This window comes from Coturnix japonica, chromosome 2 (assembly GCF_054131305.1).
Source record: "Coturnix japonica strain WE chromosome 2, WE-NBRP24, whole genome shotgun sequence".
Classification (NCBI taxonomy): domain Eukaryota; kingdom Metazoa; phylum Chordata; class Aves; order Galliformes; family Phasianidae; genus Coturnix; species Coturnix japonica.
In genome coordinates, this window is record NC_140664.1 from 133,474,397 (window position 1) to 133,498,301 (window position 23,905).

Sequence of the window (23,905 nt, forward strand, 5' to 3'; positions counted from 1 at the left end):
TTTTTCAGATGTGTTTGTTGGTTAAGAATAAATAATAATGAAAGAAGTGACGCAGGTATGTTGTGTATTTTACGTGTGGTCTTCTCAGATAAGTATACAGTGTTGGCACAGAAGAGGGAAGGTGCTGTTGATTGCATACCTGCTTTACAGACAAGCAAGGAATCTTGATCTCAAGGCTCATTAACCAATGCACTTATTGGGGGGAGGGGTTACATTGCTGGCAGTGTAAATAAATGTTCTTTTAGGAATACTTTCAGTTCAGTTTTTTTCAATGAGTGTGTCATATTTTTTCCTTTTTTGCTTCAAATTTGGTCTTTATAGACGAAAATAATTTGTTTTTTAAGTTGTTATCTTGACCATGCTGCTTTAAAAGCTTGTTTAGACCAAAGGTTCATGTGATCTGCAAGTGCTTCTTGTCCATACTTACCTAACTTACCTGTGCTTTAAAAAAGTCAAACCATAGCAATCTTGAACATGTACAAACATGCTGAGTTGAAGTTCAGGCTGTATCTTCCATGGCGATTTTTCCATGTTTATCACAGTTTTGAAAAGTATGGTGGCAGGTTTTTGTTCTCTGGTTCTTGTCCATGGCTTTAAGGGCTGTTAGATGGAGTTGTTTTGGGTTGTTTTGAGTTGTAGCATGAACTGAACATGGGAAATAGGCAGCTGTGTGGATGTGACCCTGTCATGTGGAGCAAGCAGTGTATTCCACCGCAGCTATTAGTAATGGGCCTTGGGGACAGGGCAGAGGTGGAATTCTAGCTCCTATAGTCACGCCACCTCAGTTTCTTTTTCAGCAGCATTGTGATGCTCTGCTTTCCAGCTGTTTTCTTTCGAGAGCTGAAAAGAATAATGGTATTTATATTACTATCCTAAAGGAGCTTACTAATGAATGGTAGGAAGGGTACTTGAATTCTGCTTGGCTGTGTGCTTGGCTAGAAGAGAGAAGTAGGCACCTCTGAAACACAGAGCTGAAGGACTGAAGAAGGTCTGAGCAGACACTGTGTTGGAGCCTAATGAGAAACAGAAGATGAAGAGATGTGCATGTGATGTAGGCCATCTGAACAACACCCGAATGCCCTGATTGCTGCTGTCTAAACTTGCCCTGGTTGGGATGTAAGTTATTTCCAGTGAGGTCCCACCACCACGTTGTAGCGCTGTGTGTAATTACAGAGCTGTGTAAACGACTGATTGAACATCAAAAATATTTGCAGTCCACTTTGGCAGCTGCCAGTGTTTGACCTGCTCTGAGCAGGAGGTTGGGTGAAACGACCCCTGGAGGTCTTTTCCAGCCTGAGTTATCCCACTATCCAGTTCTACATCCACCCCTTTTAATGATCCTGCCCATTATTTCTGTTGTATCAGTTGCTTTTACACAGTTATGTGTAATAACCTGTATTTTGTAGATGTTCTCTGGGGAAAGACAAGAAGAAGTTTCTGGAGATAGTACAAGATTTGGAGACTTGTATTTTTATTTCAAATAGCTCTTCAGAAATGCTTTTGACCCTATCTGGTCTGCTTATCCATTGAAATCACTATTTACTTGTGGACAAGATCCAGTGATGCTTGATGAGCTCAAGCTGTGTCAAGCTGTATGATGCTGGAGCTCTTTTGGAAGGTATTGGCCATAGAAGGATGCACTTATTGTTCTGTTCTTACATTCACATTAGTGTGTGGTGGCTGTGAGCTGTGTGCCATTCTGCTGTTGTTGCTGCAGGAGTAGGGACCCATGGCTGGAGCACGGGAAGACAGCAGGAGAAAAACACCTTGAGCCTTCTCTGCGGTTGGACTTGATGATCTTCAAGGTCTTTTCCAACCTGGGTAGTTCTATGATTCTCAGCAGTCTTTGTCAAAACTTGTCTGTCAAAGCCATAAGGATGGACTGAATTGTTGCTTTCTACTTAGAAATGTCAATTACTTGACCTATGTTACCATTCTAATTTTAGAATGACATCTCAGATGTAATGGCTTTAAATCAAATCAAATATATAATAGTGTGTTAAGGTTGACTGTAGTTAACATGTGATGTGTTCCTGGGCAGCACATGGTGCTGTTCACCTGCTTTAGGTGAAGTATGGCCTGGTGGGTGCTGATGAGAAGATGGAGCAGGGAAGAGGAAAGAATATTAGCTTAGCATCTCTTCCTGCCCCACTTTTTTACCCTTTAGAAATGAGATCTGTCTCCATTCAATCTGCCTTAGTACATATGAGAAACTGACAACTTTGGGAACCCCTCAAATGCAGTAAAAAAAAGAAGTTACATTACTATCTAATCTATGCTTTGTTTCAAAAGTGGAAGTAACAGAGAGACTGTGTTCATGGGAGAGTTTGGTTCAAGTTGGTTTGTAGCATGAAGGTATAAAACAGTGCTGGGGGTAAACGGCCTTTAGCTTTCAGTAGAATTGCTGTGTTGAGGGAAGCATTTGAGTTTCCTTTTCTGCTTGTCTTTTTCTAGCTCGATACTTATGGCTTAACCTCAAGTCGTTATGACCATTTGATTGTATTATTGCTAGAAACCCGTTGATGTCAGATCTAGAAATAGCAGGGCAGCAGAAGAAGGAAATCTTTAACAAACAAACAAACAAACATGTTTTTGTGTTCCTTAATCTATTCATCATTGTCTTCTCAAGTCGTGGAAGCACCAAATGAGATGTGTGACCTTGCTATTGTAACCAAATAAAGAACTGCTGTTCTGGGGTCCATCTCCCTTTTCTCCTACTGGATTTGAAATTTAGGTGGGGATGTATTGGACTTGGTACCATGTCAGAGTGTGAATTTGCTGTGAAATATCATTCTCCAATAGTTTGATATTGTAAATTGGGCCTATAATAAATAGATAAGACATGCCTGCTAAACGTGTCTTGATTAACTCTAGAGAGTTGCATCCTCAGCTAATCAGTTTGAGTTTGGAAGAAAACAACCTGACATATGTATAGACATAAGTTTTTATCTTAATCATTAAATCCATGGCTTCTGTTCCTTAATAATAATAAAAAAAAAAGAAGTCAGTCTTTGGAGAGATGACTGATCCCATTTTTCCATGTACATTTTCTTGGCAGAAGCGTTGGCTGAAGCAGTTTCAGCCTTGCCATCGCAGTGACACACGCTTGTGGAGACGTGTGAATCAGGGCAGGGAATTGATGCAGACGGGATTGCTTTGCCTTTTCCCAGTGTTCCGCCTTATTGCTTCCTGCCCGCTCAGCCCACAGTCACGCCAATCTGTTACCTGGCTCGTGGTGTGACCCAGCGCGAGGCTGAGCTGGTGCGGGTTGGAGGCTGGGAGTAAAGGGGCATGGGGTGGGATCAGCTGCAGTTAGAAGTGCTGCCAGATGGGAAACCCAAACCCACGTTGTTGTGTAGCTGGTTGTGTGATCCTATTGAAGGCAGGTTGTGTGGCCCTGGTAGTCAGCACGGCTGGTGTTGGGTCTTGTCTAATTCTGTTGACTGCTTTGTTCTGAGAACAAACTAAATCTCACATCTTTAATATAAGAGAAACTTCAGCTTCATGTTTGGAGCTCTCAGGAAGAACGAGGCTGGCTAATGTGACTTCATCCCAGTTAGCCAGTATCTGGGGCTGCAGAACACTGGGGAAAAGTACCTGAGTGTAATTTGTTGTTATTATTTTAACCATCTCTCATTAAACTGTGTCTCGCCTGGTTTGTGCTCACGTCCTTTAACTCGTCAGGCAGCAAACCATTAGCTGGTGTGTTAAAACATGTGCTTTTATACAGCCCGTAACATGTTGGAAAATGCCTCTAGATGTAAAGTACAGCAGCACAAACAGCTCTGCATGTGGTGTCAGCGGGGAGGTGAGTGCTGCACTTGTGTCTGTGTAAGGAGATGTGGGATGGGTGACACAGCTGCTCTGCAGAACCAAGTCCTGACTTAACCTTCTTGCATTGTGGCAGTGCGTGGTCACTGGAGATGTGCTGATAGGGGCAGCTCAACAGCTCTTCGCAGCTACATACGATCCCGTGTACAAACACGGCACAGTGGCTCTTAGACAATAGTTACTTGTGTTAGAGCAAACACACGGAGGTGGTTTTTCATGTGAGTGCTTTCCTTTTCAAAACGTTTATCTTAATCTCCGCTGAATTGCTTTGATAAAACTTTCCTGTAGGCCCAGGAGAACGTTCCCATTGGGAATGCAGCGATAGGCAGCGCTGGGTGGGGGAAGGAGCTCCTGCTGCTGGGTTGGTTTCCATCCGAGGTGAAATGGTGCGAGTTCCTAATGTGAGCCAAACCAAAACAGCTCAGATGGGTTAAAAACTAGGCACAGCCCAGCGTTATTTGTGTTGCTCAGATAGGTCCTAACAGCACATCAGCCCACGTCCTGCAGATGGCCGCAGCTTCACCAACTTGTCCCAAAACTTCAGGACCCAACAACTGCTCTCCTGGCTGTGGGGGAAGCTGAACAAAGGCGAGGGAGGCACAGCTGGAATTGGCAGATCCATGGGTTCCTGTGGCTGTCAATGGAGAGCTGCGGAACGATTTCTTGACTCGTTTTCCTCCGATGTCTGCAGAAGGAAAAAGATGGCAGGGCCGTGAGGAGGGTTAGGAAGGGCCGGCTGCAGCCGGACACTCCTCACTCTCGAGTTCTTCTCTGCTTTCAGGCCGGGCTGGGAGAAGGATGAAAAAGTCAGACAAATATTGAAAGGGGGAGAAAAATAAAAACCACCTTAAGGTGTAACTCGGAAACGGCGCTTCGCCTCGAACGGCCCCGAGCGGCCGCTCCGTGTCCGCAGCGTGATTCTGCGGATCGTGTCGGAACTTTTCGGTGCCGCTTTGTTCAATGGGGATGAATGCCCGCTCGGTGGGGGAAGGGAGGGACGGAGAAGCGAACGGGGGCGCTCCGCCGCCGCCTGGTTCGCACAGCCCCGCTCCTGTGGGTGAGTCCGGGCCGCACTTTGGAGGCGCCCGGCTGCGTCGGATCTACTTTCTCTCGCTCGGCTTTTTTTTTTTTTTCTCTCTCTTTTTTTTTTTTTTTTCTTTTTTTTTTTCCCCTCCCCTCCTCCTCCCCTTTCTCCCCACCCCTTCCCCTCCGTTCCCCTCCCCCTCCTCCTCTCCCCTCCTCCTCCTTCTCCTCCTCCTCCTCCGGCTCCAGCCTGGTTCGGGGAGGATCCCGGAGCCGAAGTTCCGAAGCGATCTACGCTCTCTGTGCTCGCTGCCGCCATGGGCAGCGCGTAGGGCCGCCCCGCGGAGCCGCACCCGCAGCCTTTGGGGCAGCGCCGAACCGGGGGGGAATATGGCTGATCCTCGGGAGTGCTGAGCGCTCGGCGGAGGGCACCATGTAAAGAACTTCGCTTTCCTCCGGATCGCACGCGTGGGCACCGATGTCAGCCCCTCCATTTTCCGAAGGGGATTTGTGAGCTATTCCGGAGGGGCCGGGTTATGTTGCGTACAACCGATTCGCTGAGGGTGAGTGCGGCTGGCGGCTAACTTCTTTGTATTAAAGGGCAAAATGTGACAGGAGGCGCCGCGCTATATATGGCGATCCGTAGTGCCGGGGGTGGCACACGGGGGAGGGAAGGAGGGAGCCCGGCCCTCAGCCCAGCGCTCAGGGCCAAGTTCCGCGTCCAACTGATCGTCCCCAGCCGTAAAAATAGAGGGGGGTGGGGAGAGCGAGGGGAAACAACAACAGAAAGCTCAGGGCTGATCCCGGCCATTGGCCTCGGGTTCCTGTGCACACCCATACCCACACGTGTGCGTGTACACACAGGTATTCCTTGAAATTGGTGACTTTATTCTATTAGCTATGGCACAACTCTTCGTCCCCCCACCCCCCTTTTTTTTTTAAAGCAGTTTAATTTCCTGCTGTGAATTGCGGAGCGCTGGGATTAATCTCTCCCCGCTGTTTCGCAGCGGTCCATACGTGCTAGTTGTGAGCACAGTGCCATCTCAGCCTGCCTCATTCCCAGGCTCTGGGCTGTTGGCATCGCTTTCCCAGCTCTTCTTTGGGACGTAGACCCCAACCCCGTTGCCGTCCCCCGCACAAAATGGATGTGCGGAGCGTTGTGCCTCGCTGGCTGCCGTGGGAGAAGTGAGAGAATGGGTCTAAGGCGCAGCCAGGCTTATGTAACCGCTGCTTTGGCAAACTTGTGCCAGCTGGGAAGGGAAAGTATTTTGTTTCTGTCTTTTGATAAGGATGGAGGAGCGTGGTGGCCCCTTTTCCCAGCGAGGTTACTTAGTAGCAGCTGATCTTCAAAACAAACGTGGTTCTGCTCGAAGGCTGCGAGCAGTTATTTGTGTGGGCTGGTTTGGGTTGTTTTTTTTTTTCTCCTTCTTTTCTTGAGAAACTATTTCTAATGGCGGATCGGATTCTGGATACAAAGTATTGGGTGCTCACCAGCGAGTTAATACTGTAACCAGATTCATGACATAATAGACAAGTGAGAAGCCTTACCACTCTCCAGAAGAGCTCTGTTCGGTGTAGTTCCAGTTCTTAAAGGAACTGAAGATTAAATATGAGAGCGATTTCGTTCCTTCTGCTCTGAAGAAGAGAAGCTGTTGTGGTTTGATGTTCCCATTGCGGAGCTGAAGCACGTGTGGAGATCCTCTGCTTGTATAAAATACCACGCATCAAAGTAAGCGATGCTGCCCAGCTGTAGCTCAGGTACAAGTTTTTCTGTACCCCACCGTGATGGTGCTGGGCTGGGTTTGATATTCCTGCACAGCCAGATACTTTTGCTATGGGAAAAGCTGCAGCTTTCAGACTCTTTGCTGCAATACTGATCATTGGTGATACAACAGAGGTAGGAGAAGAGGTTCGGTTTTACTCGTGCTAATGTGATGAGCTGCATCTGTGCTGGCTGCTAATTTTGCTAATGACTGCTCTACATTTCACTTACAAGTATTTGGTGTGCGCTTCCTTTGCTGCCTTATTGTAGATATCCTTTCACTCAGTAATATGTTTGGACCTTGAGTATCTGTATTTAATTGCTTCCCCCTCTTGCAGGTCTTTGCAAACTGTTTTATATTATGGCTCTTCTTTTGCACTGCATTTGTTCTGTGCAAGGCACTGAGCGATGCTCTGCCTATGTGACATCCAGACCCTCATGTTTGTTTGTTTGTTGGTAGGGATCATTAATTCTGGTGTCATTATTCCTTTGTTTAGTCAGGCCGTGTGCTCAGCTGACTTTTATCCTTATTCTTTTTCCTTTTCCCTCAGGGTTTTGGCAAAGCTGCTCTTTGAAAGGTTATTTTTTGGGGGGGAGAGGGAGGCATTGCTGTCCCTTACATGTCTTGCCTGTAGAAGTGAGTTGTATCACTTGAGCTTTCTTCATGTGACTGATCATTGGAGTTGCCTGAAAGTGATGTCTTAAAGATAAACAGCTGAAGAAAAGCAAAACCAAGCCATGTATTCATTTCTGATTTTGTTCTAAGGGCCATTTGGCACCTGCCTTTCCAACCTGAAATGTAGTCAGCTCCTTCAAATAATGTTAGAAATACTCTGCTATCATCAGCAGGCTCAGTTCTTATGGCTGTGCATCTGTGCTTCTCTCTTCTTTACATCCGGATGGGAAACACTGTGCATTTGGTACACAGTTTAGTATAGAATGCTCAGTCCAGGATGAAGGGAATTCGGCTCTGGAGTGCAGTCTGAAGCACACTGCGAGCACTCGGAGAGCTGAAAGAAATACTTTCTGTTGTATTTGTATTCTTCCCATTTGTGTAATTACTGAAGCTTCTGGAAACTTTAATATGTCATTTGTTCTAAAAGAGAAGCATTAAAGAAGAGTTCTCAGTGGCCCTCGGTTAGTTTTCTGATGGTGGGGTCTTGGCTCTGATGATGGGGTCTTGGTTGGTGGTCCTGCCTGCAGCAGGGATGTTGGAGCTTGATAATCCTTGAAGTCCCTTCCAACCCAAGCCATTCTATGATTCCTCTGTAAAATCCTTTTGACATCTTCTGGTTCGTGGGCAATGTCCTGGGATCCAATGCCACAGATCCAACATCTGCCTGTGGTTTGTGGTGCTCACTGTGTCACAGCGTTGTGCCCTCGGATAGCTTAGATGAACTGGGAAATACATATCAAAGGAATTCAGCAGAGAAAGAGGTGCAATAGGGAGATTGTACTGAGGATAGATGAACATCTGGGGGTGTTCACATCTTTGGTCATCTAATATGGAACGTACTCAGCAAACAAATGCGTCTTTAACAGAGGGAACGTCAGAGATTGTTTGCCAAATAGTGAACACCCTTGATGATGAGTGCTTATCAGAATGGGCGACAGAGCATTATGGTAGAGTTTTTATCCCTTGTCTTGCTAGGATCTATTCTCATCCCAAAGCTGAGGTGCAATGTTAGGCCCAAGATTTAAGTTCTTTACAGAGAGAGCAGTGAGGTGCTGGCACAGCCTGCCCAGAGAGGCTGTGGATGCCCCATCCCTGGAGGTGTTCAAGGCCAGGTTGGATGGGGCCCTGGGCAGCCTGGTCTAGTGTTAGATATGGAGGTTGGTGGCCCTGCATGTGACAGGGGGTTGGAGCTTCATGATCCTTGAGGTCCCTTCCAGCCCAGGTCATTCTATGATTTAACAGTGTTGCACATATGGGAGGTATTTGACTGACTCGTCCATAGGGTCTGTTGAAAGATAACCATAGTAGGTTACAGTTCTGTCTCTCTTTGGGGAAGCATCACTCGGGGCTGTGTTCATTGCTGAGATGTTAGCCAGTAAGTGCGGTTTGTGCTGATAGCACTTCTGTAATCTGTCTCGAAAATGAAAGGTTTCATAGTGGCTGCTTTGGCCCATGTTTTCAGCCTAGCTGCCAAATGCTGAGAGGTAAATACTTCAGTAACAGTATTTAATGAGATGCTCACAGAAGATGAAGACTCAACAGAAATCTGCTTTTGTGTTCGTTTGGTTTTTCCATCAGAACTCGCAGTTCTTGGGTGGAATTCAGTTTCAGCGGTGCTTTCTTGTAGATGGAGCTGGGTGTGTTCACTCTAAACACGAGCACTTCCATGCTCTTGTTACTCCAGGTCTCCCTTTCCTATTCCATTGTCCTTATTGTTAATTTCCATGCCTGAACTGCAGACAATGTAGCTGGCTTTTGTAGGACTGTTAGCAAGAATTGCATGTGAGAGCAGCTTATTATGGCATGTTCTATAGTTAGGCTTCTGCTTCAGGTCTGGGTTATCTTGTTGCTTCTGGTGGTGCTTAATATCAGATGGCACAGAGAAAACACAGCAAACACTGCAGTGGGCAGTTCTGGAGTAGTCATTCTGTATGGGATCAGTTTGAGGTGGGATTATGCCAAGTGGAACGAGAGTGATGTTTTGTCCCAGAATTCAGAAAGCCTCATGTGGAATTATGGTTTATGCTCGTAGTTCCAAATAAATCTGCCTCTTTTGAATCAAATTAACTTGTAAGGATCTCAAGTTTGACCAAACTCGAAAGCTTCTTCCAAGCTTGGGGAGCTGTGTGAAAGAATGAAGCAACTGGCAAAACATGGAGCATGGAAAGGAAGGGCTGTGTTGGGTGGGACTGTGCAAGGACTGAGTATCTGGAACCAGGAGGAGAACTAAAGGTTGGAGCTTTACTTCAGTCCCTTTGTGAGTTGGGTGGTTGTGGAACCTGAGAATGAAGGCACGGATGAGTTGAACAGGAAGATACAGATGGTGGTCAAGGATAGTGATGCATCAGAGTATTTCGTAATCGTTTCAAAGGTTATTTGATCTGGGCCAAGCAGTAGGTGTGCCTGGTGTTGTCACTGCCGTGTCAGTCTTGCCCTACATTGTGTACAGAAGGACCAGCTGCAGGCATGGCAGGAGCTGTCATGCACTGTGTGTTCAGAACTGGCCCATGAAGGAGGGCTGGGTTGAGCAGTAGCAACACTTTTAAACTTCTGACAGATTTTTTTCTCATCTGAGAGGTTTCACTTTGGCTTTGTAATATTTTCATAGGTGGCTAATTGTATATAGGAGTGGGTAGCTTTGGGAAGAATATGGGTTTTGTGGTTAGTGGCAAAGGGATATACGGAGGGGTGTCATCTTCTGTTTTCTCCCTGTTGAAGGGAATGGAGATTTTTATTCTCCACTTGACAGAGATGGGCTTGAGAATGATGTGCAGGCAGTTATAGAGCTCCAGCAGCAGTAACCGGGGCAATCTGAAGTCTGGTTCTTGGAAGAAGAGTGTGGTGTTGAAACCTGGAAGAGTGGACCTGAGTGCAGCCTTGTATGAACATTCTTAAAGCTTCACAAGCAGGAGTTTGTCAGAGGATCAGTTTCTCTTTCATTGTTCAGAAATGCACGTAGCTGTTTTTCTTGCTGGGAGCTGTGTGTGTGTCTGGGTGGTCATGTCGCTTTTCCATGGAAAGCTTGGGAATCCCAGCTCTGAATTGACGAATAGCCGCTATTTTAGGCATTTCTGCTGCCTCTCTTGGGAATATTTTGAAATCAGTTGACTTCTGATTACCGGAAAATTAGAGTTTCTGTTGTGTGGTGGGTTGCCATAAATTGCTGTTTCCCGTTGTGACATCCACTGCCATCACCGCTGCTGATGAGGATGGTTTGATGTAGCGGTAGCTGTGTACAGCGGAGCTCAAGGGTTCTTGTGGTTGTTGATAGAATCATAGAATCCTTAGTGTTGGAAGGGACCTTTAAAGATCATCCAGTCCAACCCCTGCAATGAACAGGTACAGTTCGTATGTAAACAATGCTCTCTGTTTGCTGCTTTTTCTTTTGGCAGCCTAATCTTCATCATCTGGCTGCTGGCAGCTTTGTGAAACTATGCAGGAGTTTTCATTATTGATGCCTCCGGACCTCTAAATAGAGAACTATCAGTGAATAAGTACAGTATGGATTCATTTAATTATTAATCAGGATGATAGGGTATTCTCTGGGGTACAGAATTCTGTTTCAAAGACAACTGAAGTCAATAGAAAGTTTTCTACTGGAATGAAATAATCATGAGAGTAAATGCTCATCAGTATGAGCGAGAATCCGATCACCTCGTCCCTTCCGTACCTGCTGCTTTGAGTAATTCCCAGTGGCTGCTCCTAAATATGACTAAAGAAGCATAGAGAGAAGAACGGTATAGAAAAAGTAAACAGGACATTGCAGTGTAGTTTTTAATTCTTCATTTTCAGGAAAAATAAGTCTAATATAGAACTACATTATGAATATCCTCCCCTCACTCCTGCCTTGAAACTCAACCCTTTGTCTTCCCCAGGCAATACATTGCCTCTTACATTGCCTTGGCTGCGGTTGGACTTGATGATCTTCGAGGTCTTTTCCAACCTGGGTGATTCTATGATTCTTATCCTGTAGGCAACCATCTTGTGAGCTTTCCCTCATCCCCCCACATGCAAGGATTGTCTCCCTGTCTTCTCAGATGAGTTCACACCTTTAGTGCTGAAGATTATGAACGTGAATCTGCATATTATTCAACTAGGAGCTTTGGTATCTGGTGGCTTGTTTGTTACCTACCCGTAACACTTGATACTGTTGGTTGGAGAACAAAATGAACTCCTACAAATAGCTTTCTGTTGTATTTGATTAGAAGCAGCAAAAAAAAAAGCAGTTATCTACAAAGAGTAAGGTTGGAATGCTGATGTCTTGGAATTGGGTTTTATTTCCAATTAGTTGATTGCAGCAAAACGTCATCCGACTTTCTTTAGGGACATGGAACATATTTTGGTTATTTCTGAGGCTGTGCAAAGGACTGTGTGTATTGGGAGAACCCACTGAGCTGCCAGGAGAGCTTAGCATTGCTTTAATACAAGAATTGTATTTAAAACAATGGCTTTTGACGCCGAAAGCATGTTGTTTGTGGTTTTTGTTTGTGGTTTTTGTTTGTTTTTTTTCCCCAGTGTTAATGACCATCTGACTAAGGGACAAGGTGTCAATGGCACTCACAATAACCTGCTTGTTACAGTCTGAACAAAGCTCCCTGCAGAACATGAAGGTGTTTGGGAGGATGCTCAGGCATTTCTGTTGCTTTTCTTTCCCCTCAGTCACCCACTGTGCAGAACTGATTGTCTGTTACACTGTGTTAGAATCTGTGGACAATGGAAATCATGAGCAAATCTTTCAGAGGAGTGAAACTTTTATAAACCAAAGGAGGCTTGGGAATGAAAATCAGTGTTGGTGAAGATCAGTCTTTAGATGCCAAAGTAATTTGGGCAGCACGATGACCTTTGCCTTGCCAGCTCTTGGTTCAGAGTCTGTCTGTAAGATAACATGCAGAAATGATCTGTCACGATGGCTGTGCTGGCCCAGATCAGAGATCTAAATGTCCTGTCATCATGTTTCCTGCAGGGGTGAATAGCAGATGCCTAGGAAGAAAAATGAGGAAATTTTGTAATGATTCTTCCCCGAACCACTAATTACTGAAGGCTGGGAAAGGTCTGTGGGACTTCTGGAGTCAAGGGATGCATCCCTGTTAAATCTGTTAAGCATTAGCATTTGCCTGTAATGCAACCAGCCTCTCCTTGGCCACACTGAATGTGGAGAACCACAGCTTAACTGTGCAGTTCTGAGGGGAGCCATCACCTTTTACTTGGTTTTTTTTTGAGCTCCTTGCAGCACCATTTAATATTTACTGGGAGAGTCAGCACTCACCTTTTTGACATGGATCTTATGTTCACCTTGTCAGCATGAACTGTGATTTTAATTATCAAGGCACGTGAAAATGCACATGTAGGAACAGCAGTCCATCTAATTTTAAGTGCACAAACACCACGAGGGCACTGGATTAGTTCAATGAAACTCCAGAACTGAAAGAATAGTGGTGGAAGAAGGCAAGGACTTGTGCGTGGTGGTGGGGAATGGGGCTGTATTTGAAGGTGCTGTGACAAAAAACTGGTCTTGAAAAGAAGGATATGAGGAAATTTTCTTGTGGTCCTTGAGGTGGTATATTTTTTGACTGCTTATAGCCTGGAGCAATCATAGCTTAGGGTTTTCTTCATCTTTTATATAATGTTTGGGTCTGGATGATGAACCTAGTATAGATGGGCTTAATTTCCAGATTGAATTGGGTGTTGGTGGGTTTAGATTTCGCTCTTGATCATGCTGATGTCTGTGGATTTACAGATCCATAAAAGACCAAAACTCAGTATAGTGATAGATCCATGTTATCAGCCAGAGCTGCTGCATCAGTATTCATTTATTCTCCATCCCTCAAGGGTAAAGCAGTGGCCAGTCTGAGCCTGTCACCAAATGCCAAGGAGGCTCTATGGTAGCTGCCCCAGCATTTCAGTATCCAGGGGACCAGGTTACAAGCAAACACTCATTAAAATATGACTGAAGTGTCCCTTTTTGCTCATTAAAGGGAGCCCAGCCCATGCTTTGTGTCAGCCCCTCTGTTGCCATTTGCTCCATGTTTTGAAACGTCTGTCCTGTTTCTAAGACTGTCCCCAGCCAAACCCCAGCCTCATTCAAGCCTCTGCTGAAGATATGCTACATTCAGTGCACCTGCCATTATCAATCCCTTCTCTAACCTCAACGGGAGATTACATACTGTATGTAAATGGAGTCTGCTTGCGCTGAAGATGTAGCCTTCTAAAGACAAATATGAAATACTGGTGTTAACAGGGTGTCTCTCGTTTTCCTGTACCTCTTGCTTTTTAACTACCCAAGAACTGTTGTCTTTTTTTGTTGCATTTAATTAATAAGCTAATCTTGCAGTAGAGAGCCAGCATAAATTATGTTGGTAATTTGCCATGACCACCTATGGTACTACATAAATAATGAGAAAATAACAAAACCCCCACATCTAAATTAACAAAATCAATAGGATTTAGCTATGCTTTCTGAAACAAGCCTTGTTGTGTTGTCTGGAAGTAGAAGAGTGATTCTTTCGGGTTATTTTCTGTAAGAGGTGGAAATCAGTGTGCTTCAAACTCAGAGATTGGTAGTGTGAATCCCCAAGCTTAATTTCTATCTGGGATCAGGCAGGTAGCTTTGGAAGGAAGTATGGAAAGCTGGAAGGCTGGAAAGCTGGGCTCGGGTGAACCTAATGAGGTTCAACACGGCAAAGTGCAAGGTTTTGCACTTGGGCCGGAAGAACCCCAGGCACCTGTACAGGCTGGGAGGAGTTGTCCTTGAGAGCAGCTCGGCTGAAAAAGACCTAGGGGTCCTGATAGATGAGAAACTTAACATGAGCCAGCAGTGCGCTCTGGCAGCCCGGAAAGCAAATGGGATCCTGGGCTCCATCAGGAGAGGGGTGGTCAGCAGGGATAGGGAGGTGATCGTCCCTCTCTACTCTGCTCTTGTGAGGCCCCATCTGGAGTACTGTGTCCAGGTGTGGAGCCCTCAGTACAAAAAAGATATGGAGATTTTGGAAAGGGTCCAGAGGAGGGACAGGAAGATGATCAGGGGGCTGGAGCACCTCCCCTATGAGGACAGGCTGAGGGAGTTGGGTTTGTTCAGCCTGGAGAAGAGAAGGTTGCGAGGTGACCTCATTGCAGCCTTTCAATACCTGAAGGGAACTTACTCCCAGGAGGGGAGTAAACTCTTCGAAAGGGCTGATAATAGCAGGACTAGGGGAAATGGTTTTAAGTTGAAGGAGGGAAGATTTAGGTTGGATGTTAGGGGAAAGTTCTTTACTAGAAGGGTGGTTAGGTCCTGGAACAGGCTGCCCAGTGAGGTTGTGGATGCCCCGTCCTTGGAGGTGTTCAAGACCAGGTTGGACAGGGCCCTGGGCAACCTGATCTAGTAAATGTGTATGTTTGGTGGCCCTGCTAGGCAGGGGGGTTGGAACTACATGATCCTTGAGGTCCCTTCCAACCCGGGTCATTCTGTGATTCTGTGATTCTGTGATTCTGTGAAAGCATAGACTTATTGTTAGCACGGGTTGGTTCGACTTAAGGGCAGCATAAATGACTGGAGAGAGACTGATGAGTTCTTGTGGTGTTGGAATTTGGGCAGATGAGGAGCGTTGTTTCCAAATGAACGCGTTGTAGAAGAAGATGAAGGGTAGAAAATGCCATACGAGTTCTTAAATCTGCTTTTTCTTTTGATGCTCCGAAGTCAGGTTATTTGGCACGTGTAACTGCTGTGGATAAGAGGTGTTTATAAAGAGAAATAAATTGTATATGTGGCAGTGGCAGGGGAAGGTGTCTGTTCTGAAAACATTGGAGGCGCTGGGAAGTGTCTCCAGTGGGCAAGAGAAATTGCATAGCTGGCACTGAGGCTGGTTCCTTGTGCGTGTGTGGCCATGTTTAGAAAAGCATCAGCAGTAGGAGCTGAATTGCTGGGGAGGTGAGTGGCTGAAGGGTTGGGGATAAAGGGAATCGCTTTTACCTTGTTTGTTCGTTTGAATTTGGCAAGACCAGTGTGTGGGAGGGTTGCTCTTAATGAGCTGCCTGTGTGAAACAAATCTGCAGGTAAATGTTATTTTAACCTGAAGATCTGTAGTCTGGACCACAGTTTTGACTCTGGCCTGTAATGGTCACACCGCTCCTCATCATTGATAATGATGTGATCCACGAAAGTCTCACCTTCAGCCTTGTATTGCTTCAGTAGGTCTTAGCAAACTTGCATAATATATTCTTTCTGTTCTTGCATGAGCATGCATGGGACCAACCTGGCACCAACTTTGCACCATTCCAACATTGCCACCATCGTTTCCATTGCACTGAGGTGCACATTCAGCTCTGTACATCATTCCCTGGTCATCACGTGCCTATTTGTGCAGATGAGCTGATCAAGGTGCCATTCATTTCACATTGTGACAGCTGTGCGTGGCCATCCGGAACGTGACTTTGCAATTATTTGCACCTACATGGAAGTTTTTAACTTACTGCAGTTGCTGGAAGTTTAGCAGAATACCCAAGTACAGAAGTTTGTTGTTGGGGGAATTCAAGCAAGATTTCTAAGGCAATGGCCAGAAGAAAGTGTTGTCTGAGTTGTCAGCATCACTGTGGAGGTGCAGTTGTTCCTGTTGGGTTTCTTTAAGACGTGATTCTTTTTGTTGTACTCGCTGAGACTTATCTTGAAAGACGGAGTTTTCTTGTTCTGACAAACCAATTGATCAGTGTGGCTGGCAAAGAACTGACATGGAGCAACAAAGAATTTCTGTTCAGCTGGAAATGGTGGTAGTGGCCATCTCCATCCTGGAGCACTTTGTGAAGTGGAGTAGAAGCTCTTTGTATGAGAAAAGCCATTCAAGTTAATTTGCACGTTTCCCTCCCCAGAATTAGCATACCAGAATTCTTCGTTGCAGTGTGTTTAGAATACTTTGTGCAAGAAATAACAGTAAGTTGAAGATTGCTAACTGAGGAGCTGTACTGATGCCAACTGGCTATTTTTTTAATGAAAGCTTTGTATACATAACAGGATGAGTCATCACTGGAGAGTTCTGAAAGTGTTTGGCATCCCTAAGAACCCTTTTGTGTGTCTCTGCTACACAAAAAAGCATTTTTGTCATGGAACCATGCTAAGAAGTACTGAACCAACTCAAGGCTGTAGGGGAAGGTTTTCTAATGTGGCTTAATTCTTCACTTTATATGATTGCATTAAAAATATTTTGGTATTCTTAGATCTCCCTAAATAATAAGTTGACAATTTCTAAGTAGGTTTTTTTTCCATTAATTTTTTAAAATTATACTTGAGACTTCAGATGTACTTCTTTTATATTTGTTTATGAATTTGTTTTTAAAAGCATGTAATAAGAGCTTGACTGTTTCCCTAGATCTGCAGGAATTAGTCCTTTGCTTTAATGCAGTTATTAACAATAAGGTTACAGGAGAGCACTGGAACTCATTTTGCTGTGCTGAACTAAGATCATAGTTATAAAGCTGTGGTGGCAACTGGTTTTGAGTATGTTTTCCTTAGATACCAGTTGTCCTGCAGTACTATTGGACTTGGTGCTTTCTGTTGTGTCTCCTAAGCCATCAGTATCTTGCACATAGCAAAAAACTCCTGGATTTTTGTGTTAAGAACATCCATAGTTGCAATATTTCCTCAGAGCAACTGCTAAATTAAAAAGCAGCAGAAACTTTGCTTCGTGTTTAAGGTGTTCATAAGTAATGCATCAGTCCGCAACTGTATTTTGCCCATTATTTCATAGAATCATAGAATGGCCTGGGTTGAAAAGAACCACAATGCTCATCTCAACCCCCTGCTATGTGCAGGGCCACCAGCCACCAGACCAGGCTGCCCAGAGCCACATCCAGCCTGGCCTTGAATGCCTGCAGGGATGGGGCATCCACAGCCTCCTTGGGCAACCTGTTCCAGTGCGTCACCACCCTCTGGGTGAAAAACTTCCCCCTCACATCTAACCTAAACCTCCCTGTCTCCGTTTAAAACCATTCCCCCTTGTCCTATCACTGTCCACCCTCTTAAACAGCTGTTCCCCCTTCTGTTTATATGCTCCTAATTTCTCCTAATGATGTGAAACCTTGGTTGAATGACACGTGTGCAAAGTAGCACATGAGGCCATTGGATCAGGTATAAAAGTTGGGTGTGCCTCTGTGTTTAGAGCAGTTGAAATGAAGAGCAACACCACAAGCACTCTTTGCCTTGGATGCTCTCAAAGCTGTACTCCAAAGTACCATCTTCAACACAGTGCTGTTCCCAGCTGTTCAGGTGGAGCAAGTTTCCCTCAGGGGCTCTGAGCCAACCACATTTTCTTTACTCTAGGATCTACAGGCAAAGAAAGGCAGGTTCTGTTCCTCCGAGATGACTTTACCTGCTTGTTTTGTGACTTGCTGGCTGGAACATCAGCACCTGAAATTTCTATGTGCCTTAGGTGCTTCTCTTGAGTGCTGAGGAATAAAGCATCCTCACACATCCCTTCTCTGCTATTCAGAGCACTGCGGCTCCTTTGTGCTGTCATAGTTTTCCCAAGCTTGAAGAAGACCAATATTTCTACTGTGATCTGTGCTTCAAACGAAAGAAAGGTGAATTGGGGAAGAAACAGTGGTGATTGAGTTACTGAAGGTTTCCCACCTCATTTCTTCTGATTGTGAAATAACATCCGATGAACTGTTTCCTGGCAATTTACTTATCTGTTGGTAATAATGGAAATTTTCTAGTAAGCTTGAGATTTACAGGGCATTTAAGGCCACGGTGCCAGAGATCTTTCCTGCTGGCAGCATTGACTTCAGCAGTCACCTTTTATTGCAGCTGCTCATTTCTGTTCCTTTGCCAGGGCACCTCTCAGTGCTCCTGCCTGGGGAGCTGGGCTGGGACTGCATCGCCTCCCTTGTAGACTCACATGGTGTAGCTTTAAACTGATAAACTCACTCGTTTGTCATTTTTTTTTCCTTAGTTAACAGGTGACTTGATGGAGTTTTAACCTTTGTATGTAGTTTGAGCTTTAAACTGGTTCAAATGGCTTCAAGAAGCTTCTGTTTGCCTTACTCTGTTGTCTGGTTAGCGTTAAAGCTAAGGGCATAAATGTTAATAACGTGTGTGTTTTACTTACGGTACGTGCATCATGGTTTACCAAGTGATAGGTGTGGGTACAATGTAAATGTTTTGTGGAATTCTCACTCGAAAAATCAATGCGAATTGAGCCACTGTTGCAGTGTGTTTGAAATCGCTTGTATCCGGGGAACAAGGAGTGAAACCCAGCGCAAAGCTGGCTGGAAATGGTTAATGGCAGCCTGTAGGATTAGCGTTGGATTCAGCCTTACTGCTGTTAATGAGCTGGAAGGAGGCAGAAACAGCAAGCTAATGATATTGACAGACAGTATTGAGGTAAATGGATTTGTCAACACACCGGGAGAGAAAATGGAAAGGAACATATCTTGGGAATATATAAAATACACAAAAAGCAGAGCAAGCCGTCTTCCCCATCCTCTGGCAGTGCTGCTGTCGAGGCAGGGCTGACAGCTTCTTGAAACACTTCACTGATAGAGTGGGAATCTTGTGATAAAATAGTGTTCAAAGTGGACAGCAGATAAATGAATGGGTTTTTACAGATTGCAGTTTAATGACCTCAAATACATAGTGAGGAACCACTGCCATTTGTGCTGAGGCCGGGCTGTGTGTTAGGGTGGGCAGAGGAAATGTCCGTGAGATAATGAAGCTTGGGGACAACGGATCATGTTCACGCCTCAGTGTAAGTGAGGGAAGAAAAGGTAAAAATGAATTGTTTCTGAGTTCTGGTAGGTAGGAATTAACCATAATTACAACCAGTAACTTTCTGTTTCTGAAGTAAAGCCATTCAGCCCATTCTGTCTTGCAGGCAGTGGTGGAATGGTAACTTTACCTTGAGGCACAGATTCTCTGTATTCTAGGAACTCTGAAAACAAAGTTACACTGGGAGAAGAAACAAAGGCATTTGCATGAAATACTGTTTTCTGTTAATAATCTTAGTATTCCAGAATGGGTGAAAATGTGAGAGCTACCATCAGTCTGAGTAAATAAATAAATGCTGCCCACTGCCAAACTATCCCAAATGTAACCTCGGCTGCCCTGTGGACACTGGGACCAGACGAGCAGCATTTACCAGCTCTGTGTAAGCTACATTGCACGTGAGGGGATTTTGTGTTTTATTATGTGGGAGGGATGATGTCAGTTTGGTTGATTATGCCCCTTTCAAGCTGCTGTGATAATTACCTGCTTGTTACCAGAAGTGTCGAACCCATTTTCAGTTCTTGTTTGCTTTTGCTGTCATGCCCTAATTGCTACATAATTTTGTCCCTGCCAATTAGTAACTCGGTGTCAAATTTTACGGTGGAAAAGTTGTAAGAAGCAATAAAGTCATCGGGTTTTGATCTCATCTTTTCAATAGAATATTTTATTATCCTACAAAGTTTATTGAAGCACACAGTGCCCGCTCCTTTGAGCGGGTCCAAAGAAGGGCAACAAGGCTGGTGAAGGGCTTGGAGAATATGCCGTACAGGGAGAGTCTGAAGTAACTGGGGCTCTTCAGTCTGGGGAAAACGAGGTCCAAGGGGAGACCTTATTGCTCTCTTCCAATACCTGAAAGGTGCTTACAGCAGCGTGGGGTGGGTCTTTTCTCACTGGTGACAGGATGAGGGGAAATGGCCTCAGGTTGTGCCAGAGTAAGTTTAGGCTGGATATTGGGAGAAACTTCTTTACAGAAAGGGTTGTTAAGCACTGGAATAGGATCCCCAGGGAAGTGGTTGAGTCACCATCCCTGGATGTGTTTAAAAACCATTTGGATGTGATGCTTAGGGATGTGATTTGGCAGAGGGTTGTTAGTTAGGGTAGTATGGTTGGGTTGTGGTTGGACTCCATGGTCTTTAAGGTCTTTTCCAACCTGAGTGATTCTTATGATTCTGTGATTACTGTGCAGTGGTGAAATCCTGCAGTGAAGTAAGGAGGATCCAGAGGGCACAACTGTCTGAAGAGGGAAGCCCCTTGGTGTTGTGATGGCTGCAGCGTGTGCCTTGGTGGTGTGTTGTGCAAAGTGGAGAACTGTAGAGAATGTCTGGCTTCCAGCTGTGTGGTTTTATCTTGATCATAGATTTGTTAAGGTTGGAAAGGCCTCTAAGATGAAGCCCAACCATCAGCGTACCCCCATACTCACTGACCATGTCCCTCAGTGCCACGTCTATACATTTTATGAACAGTCTTCAGAGGTGCGAACTCTTGGGTTGTATTGGGACCTCTTGTGGAATCCTTTCTGGAAATAATATTGTTAGTGAACTGTATATGGAACAATAAGGGTGGGTGAAGGGGAGAGGTAGAGGTGGGATTTGGATTAAACAAAATGTACTTTGAGGAAAATTTTCAGTGCATGAAGATAAAGAGCTAACACTCTGAGATTCTTATGTTGGCCAAGCTGTGATCTACCTGTTCTGTCAGGACACCGAGTTGTGCTTTGGTAAATCCGAGTGCCTATGGGGTGCTGTAAGTTAAACCAGGCCACATGTGCTTCCCTTGGCTATGTCATCTGCCCAAGTGGTTGCAAGCAGAGCTGCTGCTGGGCCTACTTTGTGGATCTGGAGTGCTTCTGAAGGGCTTAGGGAAGTTTTTGAGGCTGAGTAGAATCAAACTTTCATGCTGTAAATGCTAATTAAAAGCATATGTGTATACGTAAAAGGCAAGTTGAAGTAAGAGTATAAATATCTAGGAAGCTGTCATTCCAGAAGGTCTGTGCTCAGAAAAGATTAAATAACATAAATATACAAACAATCAAAAATACAAGTGATTTTTTGGTTACTTTTTTAGGTCATTTTTATGGTGGCTGATGCAAAAAAGTTGGGAATTGAATGACTGTGATGTCCAGCTGCTTTCAGACAGCACAGCTTGCCCTGTGTGACCAGAGGAAGCTGTCATTGGCTTGGTTGCCCTCTCCTCCTTCTCTGGCTCGTCTCCTATCACTGCTCTTCCCTCCCACTGCTTCCTGAAGCTCCAATGAATGAAATGAAGTAATTGATCTGTGTGGAAGTTGGCTGTGTTTTCCTGTGCTAGTTCATAAACCTTGTTTTTATTCCTGTGTCTTCATGTCAGCATGTTCGAATCTCAGGTATTTTGGCATTTTCTCCACGCTGAGCACAAATGTTGGTAACTAATTTTGTATTATCTCAGCTCCTCATTTCCTTGCTGGTTTAAACTGAGGAGATAAGTTGCAGCACTGGAGGACGTGTGACGTGTAGTGCGGTAAATGGAGCAAGCTTTCTTCTTGCCTTGCCTGCCTTTGGATGGCGGCCTCAGGGGAACTTGACCTGCAGATATCAGTTGGTCCTCTTGGATGACTTCCATTGTAGTAGTAGCTGTAACAATGTTTGCTGGATACATGCTGCTATCCTATGACACAGATACAATTTTGTTTATGACTCTGACCTGTATCAGGTGACGTAGGGAGAGCCGTAGATCATTCTTGTGCTACCACTTCTGTCCCAGCCTGATCTCACCTGATACTGGGCACTGTGAAGGAGATGGCAGGTCACAGACCTTCTCTAGCGCCAGGTGCTGGAAAACACACTCGTTTATTTCTTTACCTTTTTACCCCGTTTTTCTCAGGGAGCACCTTAGATAAATTAGAAAATAACCTTTATGCTGTAGGTGGTTTGAACACTGTGAATGTTTTCTTAATTGGCAGAAGACTACTAGCATGGGGAAGCACAAGAAAGCTTGATGTGGGTCCCTATGGCCTCACAGGTGAAGGTGTGAAGTTCTGAGAGCATTGCAGGGCACCAGCGCTGTCCCAAGTGAGGTGATGATTTTGCAGCCCCCTGAACAGAAGATTAGAAGTTCTGTGTTGCAGTTATTTGAGGTTACTCTGTAACTGTCAGTGGGCAAATTTGGGTCTCCGGGTCAGATGAATCTTTTTCAATGATATTTATGGAATAAAGTAGAAGGCGGTTTTGTTTCTGCCTTATCTGCGCCCCCAGAGACTGATATGTCTGTTTATACAGAACCTTTTAAACATTTGTAAGGACTGGTATTAGCAGCGGTTGTGCTCTGGAGCACGCTTGCTATGCTCTTTGTATTGTTGTTTATTTTTCACAATGGTATTTCCAGGGTTTTATTTACTCTGGGATAAAAACAGCTTCCATGATCTGGCTTTCAGGATTTACTTCTAGTTGGAAAACAAATTTTGTTAAAGCATTTCATGTGAATTACAAATTTGCACTGACACCCATCTGATTACATTACCCATCTTCGTGTTAGGTTTATTTTTAATATTCTGAGGTTTTCCAAGGCTTCTGAATAAGGCTTAATGGAATTTTAATTAGCGAGTGGATCTCGTGTTCTTTTTCCCTTTGGCTTCCCTAGGCTTAGCAGTCTTTCTGAAAGAGAAATATTTCATAACTTGTTGACATTATCTGAAATAAAAATGCATTTCTTTATAAGGAGCACTAAGGGTGCTAACAGATGGGTAAAGTATGTGGTGATATGACATTCATTTCTGTTAGTTTTTTTTCCTGTCTAAATCCATTTCAAATTGGTAATGACAAACTAGTTAACATGCAAGAACTACTGTTCAAACATTCGCTCAATTAATTTGGATAGTATTAAGACAATTCTGCTTAATGTGTTTTAAGTCGGCATCATGCATAAGAGCAGACTGTTATCACTTTGGGTACTGTCAGGCCTTCCGTGCTGTGATCCAGATGAAGCTTCAGGAGTTGGTGGGAGAAGCACCCAGTCTTAAAATGTTGTTAAAATCAGTCAGAGACAAAAGATGCTGAGCTTCATTTGGGGCAACAACATGAGATGTTCTGAGCAGGATGATGCAGTTTGATAGATTCAGAATGATGATGTTCGAAGGGCATTTAGTTTCTCTTACAGTGGTTGAAATAATAGGTGAGAGATCAATATTTGTATCCATTTTTGGAGTATCCTGTTCAAATTAACAGTGAATGAAAGCAGTGGTCAGAGCTTTTCATGGCCACTATATGCAGACTCTAAAAAAATATATAGCATAAGAGTCTGAGTAAAAACTGTTCAGAATAGTTGTCTGGTGTGAGTACTGGGTATTCGTTTACATGCATGCGCTGTGTGTGTCTGAATGCTACTGATGGTGGTGCAGTAATGGAATCATAGACTGGTTTTGGTTGGAAGGGACTTTTAAGGTCACTTGGTTCCAACCTATGGGCAAGGACACCTCCCACTAGACCAGGTTGCTCACAGCCCCATCCAGCCTGGCCTTAAATGCTTCCAGGGAGGGGACATCCACAGCCTCATTGGGCAACCTGTTCAGGGTCTCACCACCATCATAGTAAAGAATTTCTTTCTAATATCTAGTCTAAATATACCCTCTTCTATTTTAAAACCATTTCCCCTCATCCTGTCTCTACCTGCCCTTATAAAAAGTCCCTCCCCAGCTTTCCCATAGGCCTCTGCAGTGCCTGGATGGCCGCCATAAGGTCCCCCAGGAGCCTTCTCTTCTCCAGGCTGAAGAGCCGCCATCTGCAGCCCTACTTCCTGCAGATCCAGTGGGAATGTTTAACGCAAACAGACAAAATGCATTTTGAAAGAGCCTTCACAGTGTTCTTATAGTGAGACTCAGGCGGACTGCAGCCTCCAAAGGAAATCTTTT

The 23,905-nt window shown here is 44.7% G+C and overlaps 1 protein-coding gene across 24 annotated transcripts in view; it reads left to right on the forward strand.

Moving 5' to 3' along the window:
* The window catches only part of KMT2C (lysine methyltransferase 2C), a 166,540-nt gene that overhangs the window by 9,831 nt on the left and 132,804 nt on the right, over positions 1-23,905 (forward strand). For 4 of the 24 annotated variants that reach the window (XM_015852857.3, XM_085538976.1, XM_085538977.1 and 1 more), the window contains exon 1: positions 4,991-5,417. The exons of 19 other annotated variants lie outside the window; for them this stretch is intronic. The gene's annotated coding sequence lies outside the window, so the exon portion shown is untranslated. Of the gene's footprint in view, positions 1-4,990; positions 5,418-6,117; positions 6,613-23,905 lie in introns of those variants that run through there. One more of the 24 variants, XM_085538974.1, reaches the window with a different exon arrangement.